Here is a 7069-nt window from a genome sequence, read left to right as displayed (position 1 = left end):
AGAGGAAGCAAGCAGGTTTGTTGCCTCCAAATAAATAAATTTAAAATATACAGATTCCACAAACATATAAAAAAAAAGTATATACCAGTTTAATTTATTAAGAAATAACTTGTTTTAAAGAATAATCATAAAAAAAATAGTTCTAGATACTATCATTATTTGTTAATTTTATTTTAATGAATAGATATTAGAGAAGTAATAAATAAAAACTTGTGTACCAGATAAATAGTAAAGGGACTATAACATCATTACCTGTTAATTTTTATCCATGGTAAGTAATTTCACAAAAGCCGCTACTTTGATATGAACATTGTCTGCTAAATTGTTCAAGAACATGAAATAGGCATGTCGCCAAGAACGCTGGAATAAAATTGAGCCGAATGCCATCCAGAAGCTTACAACAAATCTAAATGTCATACTTATGAAAAAATCATTATTAAAAATGAATATTCATCTTCATGAACTTCAACATTAGGAGGTTCCTCTTTAATACACAATTTCTCCAGTGGTAATCCACAAAGATCGAGATTATCCTCATAACTTGATGAACTGAAAGTTTGTAATTGTGTGCCGATTGGAATTTCTCCAGTTAGATAGTTATGTGACAAATCTAACATGCTGAGACAGTCAATTTGAGTAAGACTAGTTGGAATTGAACCAACTAGTTGATTTCTTGAAAGATCCAAAAATTCAAGTGAAGCAAGCTTTCCAATATTTGAAGGAATTTTACCCATTAAATTGTTTCTTGATAAGTTCAATGAAACCAATTCAAATAAATCCTCTATTTCCACTGGAATTTCTTCTGAAAAGTGATTGCTTAAGAGATCAATGCTTCTTAAAAGAGACAACCCATTGTTCATGAACATTTGTTTTGAACCTTTCCACATAAAAAAATCATTCAAAAAATAAAAATTATAGCTTCTCTCTATCCCTAAATCAAAACTATATTGATGGTAATCTTTTGAAACCTTTTGAGCCATTGCAACAAAAGAATTTATGCATTTAGGAATTTGTCCGAATAAGTTGTTGATTGAGAGATCCAAGAGGTGAATATTTTTGAGATAGCAAATCTGTGTTGGTAAAGTTCCATAAAAGTTATTACTTCCCAAACTTAAAATTTGCAGCTCTTTCAAATTACTCCCAATCCAAGCAGGAAAAGGTCCATTTAATTTGTTTTCTGCCAGATCTAACATTACAAGCTTTGAGCAACTCCTCAAAGAAAAAGGGATTTCATTTGTTAAATTGTTGTTTCTCAACAACAATGCTTGAAGATCAAAAAGTGAACTCATTGAAGTAGGAACCTTTCCTGAAAATTTATTGTGACTCATATCCAAATAAGTTAATGACTTGAAATGACTCCAACAATCTGGAATTTGTCCAGATAATTGATTATGTGAAAGGTCTAATTGGTATAAATTCTCAATTGTACCATTCCCACAAAAAAACAGAATAGAATCTGAGAATTTATTTTTGGATAAATCGAGATGAAAAGAATCTCGAAGAAATAGAGGAATAGGACCTTCAAATTGATTTGATCCAAGTGACATCTCATAAAAATGATTCTTCTGTGGAAAATTTGGAATTATACCTTATAAATTGTTGTATGAAATATTCATACGCAACCAATCAGTTAATAATGGTAATTTAGCCCAAACCACTCCAAAACAATATCTGATATTGAAGCATTTGAAATGTCAATAATGTCAAATTTATTTTGTGTCAGCAACCATTTGGGAAATGTTGGACCTAGCTTGCAAGATCTCTAATTTATGGTGAGCAACTGAAAAGGTGGAACCCAATTTTGGGTAAATGCCAAGGCCAATGAGTTGTCGGATAAATACAATTCCTGTAACTTGGACATATTAGCGAAATGGTAATCACTGAGAACACCTTTTAAAGAATTTGACTTCATGTAGAGTTTCTCTAATTGAGGTGGAAATTGAAGATCCTTAGGTATCTCTCCATTTAGTTTATTTTTAGAAAGATATCATTCTTTTAAAGATGTGAATGTTGAGAAGTCAGGTAGTGTGCCATTGATCTGATTCATATTTAGATATAAACTTTTTAATGAATATCTAGCACATTTAGACAATGATGGATTGTCCTCGGAAACTCTTCACTCAAGTTATTTCTTGACATATCCAATGAACGTAAAGCACATGCATTTCCAAATGATTTTGGAATTCCACCTTCAAAATTGTTTAAGCCGATAGACAAATACTCCAATGAAATGGCAATGTGCTAGCTTCAGATATCTTTCCAGTTAATTGATTTTGAGTAAGATCCAATTTTTTCAAAGTTAAAAATACTGAAAGGTCAGGAAGTGTACCATTGATTTTATTTTCCCTCAAGCTCAATTCTTGTAATGAGTTTCTAGCACATCCAGATAAGTGATGAATTATCAGTGAAAAATATTCATTCAAGCTATTAGAAGATATATCCAATGAGCGCAAAGCACATGCATTCCCAAATGATTTTGGAATTCCACCTTCAAAAGAGTTCCATTGGATAGACAAATACTCCAATGAATTTGGCAATTTGCTAGCTTCAGATATCTTTCCACTTAATTGATTTTGAGTAAGATCCAATTTTTTCAAAGTTAAAAATACTGAAAGGTCAGGAAGCGTACCATTGATCTTATTTGCCCTCAAGCTCAATTCTTGTAATGAGTTTCTAGCACATCCAGATAAGTGATGAATTATGAGTGAAAACTCTTCATTCAAACTATTAGAAGATATATCCAATGAGCGCAAAGCACATGCATTCCCAAATGATTTTGGAATTCCACCTTCAAAAGAGTTAAATTCAATTGAGAGAGACTCCAACTGAGGCGGTAATATGATTTCTTGAGGTATCTTTCCACTTAAATGATTTTCATTCAAAAACAATGTTTTTAAAGATGAAAACATTGAAAGCTCAGACAAAGTGGCAGTGATGTGATTAATTGACATATCCAATTCTTGCAATGAGTGTCTAACGCAACCACTAGACAAATTATCACAAATGATCAAGAATGGATGAGAGGTCTTCAGTCAAATTGTTTTGATTCAAGTATAAAGAAGATAAGGTGCATATATTCGTGAAGGATTTCAAATCCCTGGCCTTGAAATAATTAGAGGAGAGGTAAAGGTGCCTAAGCGAATTCATGACCATGCCAAAATCACTTGATGTGGAACCCTCCAAGAGGTTAAGACTAAGGTCAAGCTCAACAAGGTTGGAAGTGATGTTTGAGACCCACTGGAATAACATTGGTGATGTGAAGGTGTTTTCGGAAAGATCAAGGACGGAGAGGGAAGTAGAAGAATTGAAATGAGAAGGCTTGGATGACATAATGAAATGATCAGAAAGGCCACAATCATATAAACCTAGTTCTCTTATTTTTGGTAGGTTGAGAATGGGTTGCAACCAACTATGAGAACGATTAAGACTTGATACAGAGTCCAAGTATAGATGAGTTAAAGAAATCAGATTTGACAGCCGCTGACCTCCATCGTCAATTTTGGTACCATGTCCTCCAAGAGAAAACTCCTGCAACTGAGAGAGATTTCCAAGTTGAGATGGTATATTTCCTTCAAAAGAATTTGATGCAAGATAGAGCTCCTGCAACTGGGAGAGATTTCCAAGTTGACGAGGGATTGTCTCCAGATAATTATGAGCAAGATATAAGTATTTCAAATGAGAAAGAAAGCCAAACAGAGTTGGAATTTCTCCGCCAAAACCACATGAAGAGAGATCAAGGTATTTCAAGTTTGTCAGAGAACCAAGAAACTCTGGGATGTGATTGCCTTGAAAAGAATTGGAACTGAAGTTCAAGTACTCTAATTGTCGCAACTCCATCAACGACTTGTGGATCTCTCCTCTCATATAACGATCAATTATTTCTTCATCTTGAACATAAAATCCTCCAGGAAGGTGGAGGCCTAGAACATGGGCGGTGAGGTTGCTGCAGCGAATCCCCTCCCACTGGCAGCAGTCGGGAGTGGTCCAGGAGGAGAGCATGCCGTCGTGATCCATAATGGCAGCCTTGAATTGGAGGAGTGCTTCCCTCTCCTTTGGAATGCATGTCGTTTGGTGTTCTCCATTAACAACCTTCAACATCACACACACCATAAACATCATCAATCTCAAACCAACTGGATTCGTCAATGAAGTTGTTGTGGGTGTTATGATGAGAGAGAAAGAGTGATGGATGAAATGTAGTGAGTATTAAAAGTATATTGCTTTTTGATGACTTAGGCACTCTCCATAACCCCTATATATAACATTCTTTAATATAGCAACTATTCTACTATTGCAACTATTCTAAAACAAATCAAACTATAATTACAAAATTACAAAATTATTTAGCAAGACCATAAACTTTTCCAGAGCTAACAATAATTATTTCTATTTTGATTTTCACAACTTTAGATTTTGTTATATTTACTTTTGCTTAAGTGTATTAAACATAAACGTAACTTTGTACCATATTTATTTTTTTCCTGTTCTTTCATTATTTTTATATTTGAACCATTTAAATATAAGACAAAACTATTTAGAAATGAATATATTATAATATTTACATTTTATAAATCATACAATTATTTTTTGTAATTGTATAGAGCCTAGAGAGTATTTGATATGGGTGGACAATTAATACTTCTCCTTTGATCGTGTTTTCCTCTCTTCCTTTCTCGCGTTCGGTCTTTAGTTCTTGATCGAAAGTGTACCTACAAAAGATTCTCCGATGATAAGTTATCTCTTTAAGTGTAATTAGTATAATGATAAAAACGTACCTCATTCTTGTATAATTATGCTTATTTGTAGATGGACTCTCTTATTGATGTCCATATTTAATCTATATCATCACTTAAATGAAATTACTTGATTTGTCGCTGTTCTTGTCGGTTGACCTGGTCGTTGTTTGACTTCAAAGGCAAGCGGTGACTCCTCCTATTTCTAGTGGATTCTGTGCTTACTCTTGGATGTTGGAAAGCGGCTCCGTTGAAACAGAGGGGGCTCTACCTGTTGATTGCACTCCGACGATCAAGTGAGTACTGGGCTAAGAAACAATGAGTAAATAAGATAGTAGTTTCAGTTTTAGAAACGGTGTACCTTTACCAGGGATCTAAACTCCCTTTTATAGACTGCTTTTAGGTTACCTCATTGTAACAACTCCTCTCTCACCAGAGCCTTATCTCTAGTGAAATTAGGTTTGCTGGGAGGACATTCTGTTACGTTGTTACACAATCTTAGCACAACAACCGCACAAAATCTTCCTCTTTGGAGTGCACAATCTTAACAGCATGGTCGTCAGGGTACCAACTCATGTACCAGCGTTACGAAGCCCATCTGTTTTGTAGGCGTCCTAGTCCTTTACGTATCATGCATGCAGCTTTCCTCTGAAAACCCTAGTGCTCTTGGGCCTTGGCGTCTTCAGGGGATATTTGCTTGTGCTAAACTCGAATGTACTATACACACCACATGCATGCACTTTCTCGCTGACTAGGCATTTCATATATATGGGTTCAACACACGCATCTCTGGGGGCCCACTTACGTGGCCCACTATCCGACCAGACCATCGAGTTGACCTGCTCCACAGGTGTCGATGTCCGAAGTCTGGTCCAGTACACAAGCCCCCAAGGCTCGAGCTGAAACTTGTTCCAGTGAAGAAGCTAACTGCTCGCTAATGGCGACCTACGTGTTCAGTAGGCGATGAGACGTGCACAGTGCATCGAGGTGACATTTCACCATACTCCCTCACCAGCGTACACGTGGCCAAATCAGCGGTTGAGAAGCGTTGCCGCCTGCGCTTCCCCTTATGTGTTAACCTTTCAATTTTACGCTTCCTTCACTGTATCATTCCCTTGGAACCCTACTGTTATCGACCATGGCATATAAAGGCAAAGGAGAAGTTCACTTAAACTTTACTGTTATTGACCTTGGCGTATAAAGGCAAGAGAGATGTTTACTTGGAACCGTATTGTTCTCGACCTTAGCGTATAAAGGCAAGGGAGAGGTTCTCTTAATTCTTATTTCTCTTACTAAAATGATTTTTACAACTTACTAATAATAAAACTTAAAAAAATATCACTACAAAAAGTATATTAAATAAAAATTAATTTTAAAAATAAAAAATAATTAATAACTATATTAGTTAAATTATATACTCTTTTAAAGATTAAAAATATTATTAATATCTAAATTAATTTCTATTATTAATAAATAATAAATTAATATCTAATCATTTAGTAAGATTTAAATACCAACTTTAAAATTTAAATAATTAATAATTAAAAACTTTAATAGTTAATTAAATATTAATTTAAAAAATATTTATCATTAATAAAATCTAATTTAGATACTAATAATTATTTTATTCTCTAAAATAATATTTAATTTAGTTAATGTAATAATTAATATATTTTGTGTATAAAATTAGTTTTTATTTAATATTTTTTTAGTAATGTATTTAAAATAAAATATAAACAATCTATGTTCATAAATCTCATTTCATATGTTTTTTTTAATGTTTATACTTTGTGAACATTATTTTATTTATGGTTTAATTTAAGTAAATGAAAAAAAAAAACTTTGAAAAGACTTGAGCAATCCCATTCCATATGTGGAAATTTGTACGAAGTGCATTGGCCCCTTCTATGGTTCCACGAAAAAAAACAGAAAGACTTGGAAAAAAATGGAAGATTGAAAAATTGGGTCATCTAATTACACTAAACTAAATACAATCACATATAGGACAAATTTCATGTTCAACCCACCTCACCTCCAATTAATTAATCTTAAACCCTAAACTTAATTTAACCATAAAAAATTTACATTACAATTCAATCGATGAAATCTAATTCTTTTCCCAAATTTGAAATTTCAGTTAAAATGAAATTTATTCCAACATGACCAATACAAAATTATCATCTATTTTATAAATGACATACAGAAAATTATAGCCATCCGTTTATGTTTAATTCAACTCTAAACATAAATTAATTTGGTTATTACAACTACAACTCAAGTTTCAAGAACAAATTTCAATTTATCTTGATTCAAAATAATTAATTTTATTTCTCTTA

General features: G+C 33.2%; 1 pseudogene; it reads right to left on the bottom strand.

The window, feature by feature from the left end:
* Positions 1-255: 255 nt before the first annotated feature.
* On the bottom strand, positions 256-4130 carry LOC137838754 (receptor-like protein EIX2; annotated as a pseudogene).
* Between the last annotated feature and the right edge of the window lie 2939 nt (positions 4131-7069).

This window comes from Phaseolus vulgaris, chromosome 4 (assembly GCF_000499845.2).
Source record: "Phaseolus vulgaris cultivar G19833 chromosome 4, P. vulgaris v2.0, whole genome shotgun sequence".
Classification (NCBI taxonomy): domain Eukaryota; kingdom Viridiplantae; phylum Streptophyta; class Magnoliopsida; order Fabales; family Fabaceae; genus Phaseolus; species Phaseolus vulgaris.
This window is presented reverse-complemented; position numbering and strand designations above follow the sequence as displayed.